Source organism: Rhinopithecus bieti, unplaced genomic scaffold (genome assembly GCF_001698545.2).
Source record: "Rhinopithecus bieti isolate Rb0 unplaced genomic scaffold, ASM169854v2 scaffold_31823, whole genome shotgun sequence".
NCBI classification, from domain to species: Eukaryota; Metazoa; Chordata; class Mammalia; order Primates; family Cercopithecidae; genus Rhinopithecus; species Rhinopithecus bieti.
In genome coordinates this window covers 570,790-584,850 of record NW_016814121.1, presented here as the reverse complement: position 1 = coordinate 584,850, position 14,061 = coordinate 570,790, and the positions used below count along the sequence as shown (strand labels likewise).

The 14,061-nt window shown below is 52.0% G+C and overlaps 1 protein-coding gene across 1 annotated transcript in view; it reads left to right on the top strand.

The window, feature by feature from the left end:
* Nucleotides 1-14,061, top strand: part of CASTOR2 (cytosolic arginine sensor for mTORC1 subunit 2) — a 69,186-nt gene that overhangs the window by 37,939 nt on the left and 17,186 nt on the right. Inside the window, exon 2 of the mRNA XM_017849920.1 lies at nt 6,659-6,729. The gene's annotated coding sequence lies outside the window, so the exon portion shown is untranslated. The remainder of the gene's footprint in view (nt 1-6,658; nt 6,730-14,061) is intronic.

The following is a 14,061-nucleotide window of genomic DNA, read 5'->3' as shown; positions in this document are numbered from 1 at the left end:
CCCGTCTCGGCCTCCCAAAGTGCTGGGATTACAGGCTTGAGCCACCGCGCCCGGCCTAAATTTTTTTGTAGAGATGGGGTCTTGCCATGTTGCCCACGCTGGTCTCAAACTCCTGGACTCAAGTGATCCCCCTGGCCTGGCCTCCCGCTTGGAGTTTCTTAACAGCACTTAGCACCACACTGGGTACTTTCTGGCATTTGCTCCTCTTTCCAATTCTTTGTAGACAGAGTACAGAGAGGCCACAAACCCCAGGGGCCTGGAATCTGGGATGTGGACCCGGCCATGACTCATTAGAAAAGGCAGAGAGAGAATTAGAACTGGAGACCTTAGCCTGTCCCAGAGGAGGATTAAGTCAAGGTGATACCACACGAGGGCGGGCAGGGTTTGTTCTCATTGACACGTCTCTGAATTGGAAGGCAAGTGTGTGGCCACAGTCCATCCCTTTGCTCAGCAATCCTTGAGTGTTGATTCCATGCCCAGCCAGTGTCAGATATGAGGTGTATGTACGGAGGACCGTCTGTCCTTGCTTCTGAGAGCTGTGATCGTCTACTGAGGGAAGTAGACCCTTAAAGTATAATTTGTAATAGATCGTGGGAAGCACTTGGCACCGTCATGCACAGTTGCACGGGTTGTGCACTGCACAACTCTAAGGGCATACTTCACATAGACTGTGAGATGAACTATCTCCTAGGGCTGTGATGCACCAACAGCCCAGCTGTCCATAGTGGCAGGAAAGTCATCTCATAGATGTAGTGTGGGGCTGTAGGCTGTCAAAGGAGGACAACCTCGATGATGGGAGATGAGGGAAAGGAAGTGGCTGGTGGTGTTGATCAGGCAAGGTTTTTTTATTTTATTTTTTGTATTTTTAGTAGAGACAGGGCTTCACCATGTTGGCCAGACTGGTCTCGAACTCTGAGCCTCAAGTGATCCATCCACCTCCGCCTCCCAAAATTCTGGCATTACAGATATGAGCCACCATGCCTGGCCAGGAGAGGTTTTATCCCAGAGGAGATGTTTGAACTGGACCTTAAAGGATGAGCATGAAGTCTTCAGCCAACAAAGTTGGGAGACCATGCCGGGTAGTTGAAAGAACATTCACGCCGGGCGCAGTGGGTCATGCCTGTAATCCCAGCACTTTGGGAGGTTGAGGCGGGTGGATTTTCTGAGGTCAGGAGTTTGAGAACAGCCTGGCCAACATGATGAAACCCTCTCTCTACTAAAAATTCCAAAAAATTGGCCGGGCATGGTGGCGGGCGCCTGTAATCCCAGCTACTTGGGAGGCTGAGGCAGGAGAATTGCTTGAACCCCAGAGGCGGAGGTTGCCGTGAGCCAAGATCACACCACTGCGCTCCAGCCTGGGCAACAAGAGCAAGGGGCGTTGAGGCCAGGAATGGAAGAGGGAGACAAGACAGGAGGGTAGTCCAGCCTTGAGTTTGCTTTGTAGGGAGTGATGGAGAGGCAAAAACAGATCTGAGTGACCTTCAAGTAAAGAAGACATGGGGCCATGTGGAGTGGCTCACGCCCATAATCCCAGCACTTTGGGAGGTGGAGGTGGGAGGATCGCTTGAGGCCAGGCGTTCAAGACCCACCTGGGCAACATAGCAAGATCCCATCTCTATAACAATTTTAAAAATTAGCCGGGTGTGGTGGCATGCACCTGTAATCCCGGGTACTTGGGAGGCTAAGGATGGCCCACAAGGGGGTGCTGTGCTTGGACTGGGGAATGGCCAACTGCCTGGCAGTATGGGGACGACTTCGAGAAGCGCGGACAGGAGGGGTAAGCTTGGTAAGACAAGAAACGCAACAGATGTAATTCAAAGGCAAAGGGGGACCCGTAGCTTGAATTAAGAAGTGGTGTGGGCCAGGTGCAGTGACTCACGCCTGTAATCCCAGCACTTTGGGAGGCCAGGGCAGAAGGATCACTTGAGCTCAGGAGTGCAAAACCAGTTGGGGCAACATAGTGAGACCCTGTCTCTACAAAAAAATAAAAAATTAGCCAGCCAGGCGTGATAGTGCACACCTGTAGTCCAAGCTAGTTGGAAGGCTGAGCTAGGAGGATTGCTTGAGCCCGGGAGGTCAAGGCTGCTGTGAGGCGAGATCACGCCACTGCACTCCAGCCTGGGCAACAGAGCAAAAGCTTGTCTCAAAAAAGAAAAAAAAAAGGCCGGGCTGGTGGCTCACGCCTGTAATCCTAGCACTTTGGGAGGCCGAGCCAGGTGGATTACAAGGTCAGGAGATCGAGACCATCCTGGCTAATACAGTGAAACCCCGTCTCTACTAAAAATACAAAGAATTAGCCGGGCATGGTGGCGGGCGCCTTTAGTCCCAGCTGCTCAGGAGGCTGAGGCAGGAGAATGGCATGAACCTGGGAGGTGGAGCTTGCAGTGAGCCAAGAGATCGCGCCACTGCACTCCAGCCTGGGTCACAGAGTGAGACTCCGTCTCAAAAAACAAAAAGCAAAAAAACCCGACATGGAGGTCAAGGAGAGGGAGGAGTCTGGGGGCTGACTCCTGAGGGTAGTGACCAGAGCGATGGCAGCAGGTGCCTCCAGCTTATCTGCCCTCCCCGAAGCCTGCCCATGCCAAGGTGCACATTCTGAGATGTCCCATAGCTGGCAGAGCCACAGAATCGCTCAGCCCCTGGGGACAGGTCACTTCAACAACATATTTATACTCCATTTACACTCAGGCCGCTGTTGCCTTCTGCTGGTGTGTATGCCCTCCGGAATAATTTGTGTGGTCTATTTCTGGAGCGTCCCTCACAGCCGAGGGCGCCGAGAGCAAGGGCCGCGTCTGTTTGCCTCCCTGGGGCTCTCGGGCAGCTGGGCAGCCCCGCCCCACCCAGGGAGTACCAGCTCATGGCAATCTGGTGACTTGGGGAGGGGGTCCAAGGCTCTTTCTGAGTGCATGGGGGTCCCTAGGAAGGGTCCAGGCCTGACCAGTGATTGCCACTTACTGTGATGATAATTTGCTGTTGTCCTCGAAGCAATTATAGATTTCATGTATCCAGGCAATACTTGCAAATTGGATATGGGACAGGCAGGGACAGAGACGTAATTTGAAAACCAAAGAGCCGGAGGGAAATTGATGAGCATGGGCTGTTGTTCCAGCAGAACGCCTTACACCCCTCCCAGGGCGGGAGAAGCCACCTCATGGATGACCCTAGCACAGGCAATTTTTTTTTTTTTTTGGAGATAGAGTGGCTCTGTTGCCCAGGCTGGAGTGCGGTGGCACGATCCAAGCTCACTGCAACCTCCCAGGTTCAAGCAATTCTCCTGCCTCAGCCTCCCAAGCGGCTGGGATTACAGACGCCCACCACCATGCCAGGCTAACTTTTATATTTTTAGTAGAGATGGGGTTTCGCCATATTGACCAGGCTGTTCTCAAACTCCTGACCTCAAGTGATCTGCCCACCCCAGCGTCCCAAAGTGTTGGGATTACAGGCCTGAGCCACCCCGGCAGGCCAAGGATTTTCTTTACATTCAAGTTTATCAAAGGATGACTGACATACAGCAAAATTCACCCCTTTTTAGCAGACAGTTCTTCGGGTTTTGACAAATTCATATGATCTTGTGAGGTTTTTTTTTTTGTTTTTTTGAGATGGAGTCTAAATCTTATCACCCAGGCTGGAGTGCAGTGGTGTGATCTTGGCTCATTGCAGCCTCCACCTCCCAGGTTCAAGCGAGTCCCCTGCCTCAACCTCCCAAGTAACTGGGATTACAGGCGCCCACAGACATGCCCGGCTAATTTTTGCATTTTTTGTAGAGACAGGGTTTCACCATGTTGGCCAGGCTGGTCTCGAACTCCTGACCTCAGGTGATCCGCCCACCTCTGCCTCCCAAAGTGCTGGGATTACAGGCGTGAGCCACTGCACCCGGCCTAAATTTATATGATCTTGTAACCACCGCCACAATCAAGAGGCCTATCCCCCCCAAAATTTCCCCGTGCCCCTCTCTAGTCCGCACCTACCCGTCCCCTGGCAACTGCTAATCATTTGCCCCTATAGTCTGGCCTCTTCCAAAATGTCGTATGAATAGAATCATACAGTATGGAATCTTTTGAGCTTGGCTACTTTAACTTAGCAAAATGCACTTGAGATCCGCCTGTGTTAATGCATGAATCAGTAGTTTATTCCTTTTAATTACCGACCCGTATTTCCTCATGTGGATGTGCTGTAGTTTATCCTCTCTCCAGTTGAAGGAAGGACATTTGGGTCGTTTCCAGTTTAGGGTAAATACAAACAAAGGCAATACGTATTTGCATCTAGGTCTTTGTGTGGGCACCTGTTTTCACTTCTCTTGGATGAATACCCAGGAGCAGGATAGCTGAGGCTGTGGATGGTCAGTGTGTGCTGAACTTTATAAGAAACTGCCGACTGGATGCAGTGGCTCACGCCTGTAATCCCAGCACTTGGGAAAGCCAAGGTGGGAGGATCGCTTGAGGACAAGAGTTCAAGACCAGCCTAGAGAATGTAGCAAAGATCTCATCTCTACAAACAACTTTTAAAACTAGCTGGACAGTCTGGGCACAGTGGCTCATGCCTATAATCCCAGCACTTTGGGAGGCCGAGGCGGGTGGATCACCTGAGGTCAGGAGTTCGAGACCAGCCTGGCCAACATGGAGAAACCTTGTCTCTACTAAAAATACAAAAAATTTAGCCAGATGTGGTGGTGAGCGCCTGTAAGCCCAGCTACTTGGGAGGCTGAGGCAGGAGAATCACTTGAACCTGGGAGGCAGAGGGTGCAGTGAGCTGAGATCGTGCCACTGCACTCTAGCCTGGGCGACTGGGCGAGACTGTCTCAAAAAAAAAAAAAAAAAAAATTAGCCGGACATGGTATTGTGTGCCTGTAGTTCCAGCTACTCAGGAGACTGAGGCAGGGGAAATGCTTGAGCCCAGGTGTTCAAGGCTTCCATGAGCTGTGATTGCATTACTGCACTCCAGACTGGGTGACAGAGCAAGCCCCTGTCTCTAAAAAGAAGAAAGAAACTGCCAAATGAATGTTTGAAGTGCCGGGCCATTTTGTACTCCCACAGCAGTATAAGAGAGTTCCAGTGGCTCCACATCCTTGTGAAAATTTTCAGGAATAAATTTTAAAACGGAGCTGCAGAGGTTCTGTAGATGAGGGGGCTGCAGGGAAGCTGGCAGGAGAGGAGGCCAGGAAGGAGGGCGACCCATGGATACACCAGCCACCCCCATCCCCTGCAACACTGTCCACTCAGAGATCCCATTTCCATTTGCATCTTTGAGAGAGGGATCCTTGCCCTTTGCCTGGTGATACTGTTTGGCTGTGTCCCCACCCAAATCTCACCTTGAATTGTAATAATTGCCATGTGTCAAGGGTGGAGCCAGGTGGAAATAATTGAATCATGAGGATGGTTTTCCTCATACTGTTCTCATGGTAGTGAATAAGTCTCATGAGATCTGATGGTTTTATAAAGGGCAGTTCCCCTGCACATGCTCTCTTGCCTGTTGCCATGTAAGACGTGCCTTGGCCCCTCCTTGGCTTTCTGTCATGATTGTGAGGCCTCCCCAGCCATGTGGAACTGTGAGTCCGTTCAACCTCTGTCCTTTATAAATTATCCGGTCTCGGGTATGTGTTTATTAGTAGCATGAGAACAGACGAATACACCTGGGTTACTCATGGACCTCTTTCTGTCCCGGCTCCCCTCAACGGGTGGGCGTGCAGAGCCCATGCCTGGCTTTGTGCTGGAGAGCTGGAACACCAGATAAGTGACCAGGGGTCAGTTTCCTGCAAGCCTCTGCCTGTGTGTGCTTGGACTTGCCATCTCTGCCTGCAGTACTCTCTAGGGTGCAGTGGGGGTGGTTCTGGCTAAATGGGGAACAGGGACACGGGCGTTGAGAGGGTGATGACCCCCCTCAATCACCCAAGGACCAAAAGCCTTGAAGCCCAGCCCAAGGGCCACCTGGACACAGACCTGGGTACCAAGAGCATGCCCAGGACCGAGGCCAGCAGGGTCAGGGTTCTGTCCCCTGTTTTTGGGGAATTGATGGTCTCGTTTTGGGGGTAGATGAGCAACATACCTCCCAGGCTGAGCGGTGATATCAGAGGTGATGTGAGGTGGGGCGGAGATCCATGTCCCAGAAATGTCACGGGTGGCCGCACTCCTCCCTCTTCAGGGATGGAAAGTAAACCAAAGGCTGGGCTGTCAGTCAGCTGGTGGGAATTAGGCGTTTTTGTGACTGGGAGCGCCAGAGTTGCTGAACTGGAGGCCAAGACATTGGGAAGGGAGATGGGGACAGACACCTAGAGGTTACAGTGGCAGGGCCGTGGAAAAGACGGCTGCTCTGCCTGACCCACACTGGAGCCACCCTTCGGCCACTTCTTCCCTCCGAGAAAATGTGGGATCTCAGGCCCTCAGGCCTGGACAGAATCACAGGGGCTGACTGGCTCAGAGGTCCCCAAAGATTGGGGGGTGGCAGAGTGGGGACAGTTGACATCTCTGTGCCTCTCCAGAGTCAGCACTGAGTAGGGGGACATGAAGGGAGAGACAGACAACTTACCTGAAGTCACCCAGCAGCCTGGGGCCGGAGCTCTGGGTAAACTGAGTCATCATCCCCGGGGCACGGGTGGGCAGCTGCCCCAGGGGACCTGCCTAGACTAATGAGATCTTCTGTGTCTGTCTGTCCGTCCATCCAGATGCAAGTTCTTCAGTCTGACTGAGACGCCAGAGGATTACACTATCATTGTCGATGAGGAGGGATTCTTAGGTAAGTGCTCCTCTCCCTAGAGACTCGGCTGGACCACGCCCTGAAGTCAGGGCTGGCTGCCCACCTCCTTATTTCTGCTCTCACCTACCTCCTTATTTCTTCCCCCATCTACCGGTCGGCTAGAAAAACAGCAGAGTGTATTTCCTGCTCTCCCTGGGTTCTGGAGGGTCCCTTCCCCTCCTGCTCTTGAGATTGCCCCAAGAAAGACTTCTGAGCTAAAAGAGTTAGTTGGTATGGCGCTACCCAGCTGAGAATTAGATTAACCAAGAAGGAAAAGGAACATGTTTCACTGAAGCCTGCAAAGTGCCTTAAAATATCCTCAGTCGGGCGCAGTGACTTACGCCTTTAATCCCAACACTTTGGGAGGCTAAGGTGGGAGGATCACTTGAGCCGAGGAGTTCGAGACCAGCCTGGGCATAGTGAGACCCCCCCACCCCATCTCTACTAAAAAGTTACTTTAAATTAACTGGCATGTTCCTGTGGTCCCAGCTACTTGAGAGACTGAGACAGAAGGATTGTTTGAGCCCAGGAGTTGGAGGCTGCAATGAGCTGTTATTAAATCACTGCTTTCCAGTCTGGAAGACAGAACGAGATTCCATCTCTTAAAAAAAAAAGAGAGAGAGAGAAGTGTCTAGATGGCAAGGACACAGTTTAAGAAGACTTCCCGGAGAAGGCAACACTTGCAGTGAACACAGCTAAGAGTAAAGAGCCAGGCATGGTGGTGCACGCCTCTACTCCCAGCTACTTGGGAGACTGAGGCGAGAGGATTGCTTAAACCCAGGAGTATGAGACTGTGGTGTGTTATGATCACACCTGTGAATAACCACTGCACTCCAGCCTGGGCAACGTAATGAGAACTTGGTGGTTTTTTTTTTTTCGTTTTGTTTTTGAGATGGAGTCTCACTCTGTCATCCAAGCTGAAGTGCAATGGCACGATCTCGGCTCACTGCAACCGCCACCTCCCAGGTTCAAGCCATTCTCCTGCCTCAGCCTCCCAAGTAGCTGGGATTACAGGCGCCTGCCACCACACCCGGCTAATTTTTGTATTTTTTTAGTAGAGATGGGGATTCACCCTGTTGGCCAGGCTGGTCTCAAACACTTGATCTCAGGTGATCCACTCCCCCTCGGCCTCCCAAACTGCTGGGATTATAGGCATGAGCCACTGCATCCGGCCTGAGAACCTGTTTCTTAAAAAATAAAAAATAAGTGCCCCCCCACCAGGTAGAAAACATTAATGGAGGGGCACTTTCCAGGCCCCATGTGTGTACAGCCACAGCTTCCAGTACTGGGGATACACTTGGCATCCCCAGGGAACTACAGTGTGAGAAGAGAGATAGGAGAACAGGGCTTGCCTGGAGGAGGGGGGATCAGGAAAGATTCCTTCATGTGGCTGTACACACATGGGCTTCTCTGACTGGAAAGCACCCCTTCCTTCGTGGTTTCTACCTGGCATGTGGGCACTGAAATTTTTTTTTTTTCCCCAGAAACAGGTTCTTGCTATGTTGCCCAGACTGGAGTACAGTGGCTAATCACAGGTGTGATCATAGTGCATGGCAGCCTCAAACTCCTGGGCTGAAGCAATCCTCCCACCTCAGCCTCCCGAGAAGCTGAGAGTAGAGGCGTGTATCGCCGTGCCTGGCTCTAGACTTTTTCCTGAACTCCCCTCTTATACTTTATTTGGGTTAGAAGAAGCATGGGGAGACTTCTGCAGCATGGCTGTTTCTGGGGGCTCAAAAGAGGAAGTTCCTGGTGAGCTCACATGGTCATGGAGGACTTCCTGGAGGAGGTGATATTTTTGCTGGCCTTGTGGGGAAGGAAGAAAGCATGTCAGAGGAGAGTTGAATGAGAAAGTACAGGAGCAGAAGCAAGGGCCAGGTTCAGTCTCTAAAAAAGGAGAAGACAGAGGTAGGCAGGGAAAGTTTGGATCTTACTGTTTAGGTACTGGGGAGCCATTGAAGGTTGTTGGGCTGGGTTAGGGCTGAATTGGGGTAGAGTCTGCTGAGGTGTGTGTGCAGGAGAGGGAACAGGGAGTGAAGTAGGAAATTCCCGGGGGTGAGTAAGCTCTGTTCAAATAGAGGTCCTTGGGCCCAGGCTGAGACCCTCAGCTGGCCCAGGGAAGGAATTGCCCTCTATCCCTCAACCCTGCCATTCCTCAGAGGCATCCATAATGGCCTTGTGACTTTTGAAACTGCCTTGCCCTGCCCCTCCCTGAGCCTTTCCCAGCCGCAGGCACAGCAGGCACAGGCACAGGCTCAGTGAGGAACGCGGAGCACTGGGAAAGCAGGTTTCAGTTAGCCCAGCAAGGCCTGAGGCTAGCCAGCCAGGCTTACCTCTGTGACTTCAGGGTAAGGGCTTCCCTTCCAGGGTGCTTTTCTGTTTAGCAAACCAGGCTGCTTGGAAATCCATTATTGCCCAAGAAACAAAACAATTATTGAGTGCATTTGTTTTTTCTTTCTTTTCTTTTTTTTTTTTTTTTCTTTTTTTTGAGAGAGAGTCTCACACTGTCACCCAGGATGGAGTGCAGTGGCGTGATCTCGACTCACTGCAACCTTCACCTCCCAGGTTCACGCGATTCTCCTGCCTGAGCCTCCTGAGTAGCTGGGATTATAGGCGCCCACCACAACGCCAGGATAATTTTTTTGAATTTTTAGTAGAGATGGGGTTTGGTTTCACCATGTTGGCCAGGCTGGTCTCAAACCCCTGAACTCAACTGATCCACCTGCCTTGACTTCCCAAAGTGCTGCCAAAATATTAGCATTTTGGCCAGGCATAGTGGTTGACATCTGTAATCCCAGCACTTTGTGAGGCTGAGGCGGGCAGATCACCTGAGGTCAGGAGTTCAAGACAAGCCTGCTCAACATGGTGAAACCCCGTCTCTACTAAAAACACAAAAATTAGCCAGGCATGGTGACGCATGCCTGTAGCTCCAGCTACTCAGGAGGCTGAGCAGGAGAATCACTTGAACCCAGGAGGCTGAGGCTGCAATGAGCCAAGATCATGCTGCTGCACTCCAGCTTGGGCGAGGGAGCAAGACTCCATCTCAAAAAAAGAAAAAAAAGAAAAAAAAAAGGAGTTCGAGGCCAGGCACGGTAGCTCATGCCTACAATCCCAGCACTTTGGGAGGCCGAGGCGGGCAGATCACGAGGTTAGGAGATCGAGACCATCCTGGCTAACACGGTGAAATCAAGTCTCTACTAAAAATACAAAAACAATTAGCCAGGCGTGGTGACGGGCGCCGATAGTCCCTGCTACTCGGCAGGCTGAGGCAGAAGAATGGCATGAACCTGGGAGGCAGAACTTGCAGTGAGCCGTGATCACACCACTGCACTCTAGCCTGGGCGACAGAGCAAGACTCTATCTGGAAAAAAAAAAAAAGGAGTTCGAGACCAGCCTGACCAACGTGGAGGAACCCCGTCTCTACTAAAAATACAAAATTAGCTGGGTGTGGTGGCGCATGCCTATAATTCCAGCTACTCAGGAGGCTGAGGCAGGAGAATCACTTGAACCCAGGAGGTGGAGGTTGCAGTGAGCCGAGAGCACGCCATTGCACTCCAGCCTGGGTGACAGAGCGAGACTCTGTCTCCAAAAAAAAAAAAAGAGTGAGGACCCATTTTACAAGCGAGAAAGCAGACATTAACTTGCCCAGAGTTAGTGACAACCAAGCCAGGATGGAAAGTAGGAAATGCTCTCAGGGCGTCTCTAGCTTAAATAAGGAGAAAGGGCTGCCGGAAAGTAATGTGAGAAGGAAGGGTATACCACCGTGTGTGGCCCAGGACTCCCAGGTGACTGCGGCAGGATTTGGGGTGGGCCTAGGCACTGCAGTGTGAGGCTAGGAGGGCAAGCTCTACCCCTCATCGCCTTGGAGGCTCTGTTTCAGAAGGAGAGTTTAGTTTTTGTTTGCTTGCTTTTCTCAAGACAGTCTTGCTCTGTTCCCTAGGCTGGAGCGCAGTGGCACAGTCTCGGCTCACTGCAACCTCTACCTCCTGGGTTCAAGCAATTCTCCTGCCTCAGCCTCCTGAGTAGCTGGGATTACAGGCGTGCACCACCACACTTGGCTACTTTTTTGTGTGTGTTTACTTTTAGTAGAGATAGAGTTTCACCATGTTGGCAAGGCTGGTCTTGAACTCCTGACCTCAGATGATCGTCTCGCTTCGACCTCCCAAAGTGCTGGGATTACAGATGTGAACTACTGCACCTGGCCCACTGGGTAGTTTTTAGGGTTTTTTTTCTTTTTTTGTTTTGTTTTGTTTTGAGACGGAGTCTCACTCTGTTGTCCAGGCTGGAGTGTAGTGGTGCGATCGCAGCTCACTGCAACCTCCGCCTCCTGGGTTCAGGCAATTCTCCTGCCTCAGCCTCCTGAGTAGCGGGGACTGCAGGCATGCAACACTATGCCCAACTAATTTTTGTATTTTTAGTAGAGACAGAGTTTCACGTGTTGGCCAGGCTGGTCTCGAACTCGCGACCTCAAGTGATCCACCCACCTCAACCTTCCAGAGTTCCAAAGTGCTGGGATTACAGGCGTGAACCACTGTGCACAGCCCCACTGGCTAGTTTTTGTGTTTTTTTGTAGAGGAGTCTCACTGTGTTGCCTACGCTGGTCTGGACCTCCTGGCCTCAAGCAGTCCTCCCACCTTGGCCTGCCAGAGTGGGAGGATTACAGGCGTGACCGCAGGAAGAAGGATGCTGGCTCTAGCATGGGGAAGGAAGGCCAGTGCCCTGTCACCCTGTTCTACTAACCTGCAGCGCGACAGACATTGCTTCCCACGAAAGGGCCACTTCTGCCACTCTTAACATGAGCCGGGGTGCATGTTCACGGGCAGCTTTGACAGTTAGAAGCTAGCAGCTGGCCATGGTTCAGTGGACCCTGGGTCTTTCCTGGGAGGGCGGAGGATGGCTTGTAAATGACACTAACCAGCAGAGTGCCTTCCTTGTTCAGTGTGAACGTTGTTAAGGGATTCTTGGTCTGAGCACAGTGGCTCATGCCTGAAATCCCAGCCCTTTGGGAGGCTGAGGCAGGTAGATCACTTGAGCCCAGGAGTTCAAGATCAGCCTGGGCAACGTGGCAAAGCCCCGTCACTACAAACGATACAAAAATTAATCTGGTGTGGTGGCGCATGGCTGTGGCCCCAGCTACTCAGTGGGCTGTGGTGGGAGGATCACTTGAGCCTGGGAGGTTGAGGCTGCTGTGAGCCATGATTGTGCCACTGCACTCCAGCCTGAGTGACAGAGCAAGACCCTGTCTCAAAAAAAGAAAAAAAGAAGATCTTGGCTCAGATGGATGCAGTATGTCTGTGTGGCAGACAGAGGGGTTGTACATGTGTATATTCTGATTTTTTACGTGTGTGTGTGTCTGTGCGTGTGACTGAGTCTCGCTCTGTCACCCCGGCTGGAGTGCAGTGACACAATCTCTGCTCACTGCAACCTCTGCCTCCCGGTTCAAGCGATTCTCATGCCTCAGCCTCCTGAGTAGCTGAGATTATAGGTGCCCACTACCACGCCCAGCTAATATTTATATTTTTAGGGCAGACAAGGTTTCACCCATGTTGGCCAGGCTGGTCTTGAACTCCTGACCTCAGGTGATTCCGCCTGTCTTGACCTCCCAAATTACTGGGATTACAGGCCTGAATCACTGTACCCGGCCTCTTTTAAGTATTTAATGAGCACCATTTGCAGCGCTAGGTGTCCTGACAGATTCAGAAAAATGTTAGAAGCCTCTGGGTAGTGGGTAGAAGCTTAAGACTTGGAGTTAGAGGGACCCAGTGCTCATCTGGTCTCCACATCACCAGCCCTCACCCTTCACAGTCCCCTTGCCTGTGAACTGGGGACAGCGGTACATCACTGTGGTCCATGCCACGTGTGGCAAGGCATGGTCAGCAGGCAGTGACCAATCAAAAGGTGGAGAGGTGGTCAGGCAAGGTGGCTCACACCTACAATCCCTGGAATTTGGAAGGCCAAGGCAGAAGGATCGCTTGAGGCCAGGAATTTGAGACCAGCCTGGGCAACATCTCAAGACTCCATCTCCACAAAAAAATTAGAAATCAGCCAGGTGTGATGGCGTGCGCCTGAAGTCCCAGCCACTCAGGAGGCTGAGGTGGGAGGATCGCTTGAGTCTGGGAGTTTGAGCTGCAGTGAGCTGTGATTGCACCACTGCACTCCAGCCTGGGCAACAAAGCAAGACCCTGACGCTAACAAAAAACGAAGAAGGAAAGAAAAAGAGGTAGAGAGAGGAAGCTCGAAAAAGAACTCCTGGCCTCCCCTCGTGCTAAGATGGGAAGAGCTAGGTTCAGATCGAAACTCTGCAGCCTTCCCTGCGTGTGAATCTGGGCGAGTTGCTCCACAACCTGGAGCCTCCGTGTGTTTGTCTGTGACACGGGGATCACCGCACCTCCCTCTCAGTTCTGCAACTCCGTAGATGCTCAGTAAGTGCCCGGGAATTGTCAAGTTCATTCTCTGCATCCAGTAGCAGTGCACATCAGAGCTCCCGCGTCTTCCTCCGAGCTCTAGCCCGAAATCTGTTGTGTCAGTAAGCCAAGGTGCAAAGTTGCATCGCCGGCGAGGGTCACCTCTACGTGAGAGTCAAGCCAGTAAAGGAGCTTGCATTTTGGTCAGAATGGATGCCAAGCCTCAGGGCCGGTGGTTCTTACTGTACCCTGAATCCAGCCCTGGCCGTGAGCACAAACCAGGGCTCACTGCACACCTGCATTTGGAAGGTCAGCCCCGTTGTTTAAAATAACACCTGGGGCTGGGCACAGTGGCTCACACCTGTGATCCCAGCACTTTGGGAGGCCAAGGTGGGCAGATCACTTGAGGTCAGGAGTTCGAGACCAGCCTGCCCAACATGGTAAAACCCCATCTCTACTGAAAATACAAAAAAAAAAAAAAAAAAAAAAAAATGAACCAGGCGTGGTGGTATGCACCTGTAGTCCCAGCTACTCAGGGGGCTGAGACACAAGAATCGCTTGAACCCAGGAGGCAGAGCTTGCAGTGAGCCAAGATTGTGCCACTGCACTCCAGCCTGGGCGACAGAGCAAGACACTGTCTCAAAAAAAAAAAAAAAACAGCAGTTCTGGGTTCCGCCCAGGGCTGAGGCCGTGAGCAGGGCGGGTAGACCAATCCATCAGACAAGCTGCCTGCTTCTGGCCAGCTGCTGATTGACCTAAAATTCTCCAGCCAGCAGCAGCTGCTCTTCCCCCACACCCATGTTTCCAGCTGGTCTCAGGCCTGGGCTTCTCCCCAAGACCACTCTGGGAATCGTCCAAACCTGCTGAGAGACTCCTAGGGGCAGAATCCTGGTTATGTAAGCACCCCCTCAGGGTGCACATATGCACCCCA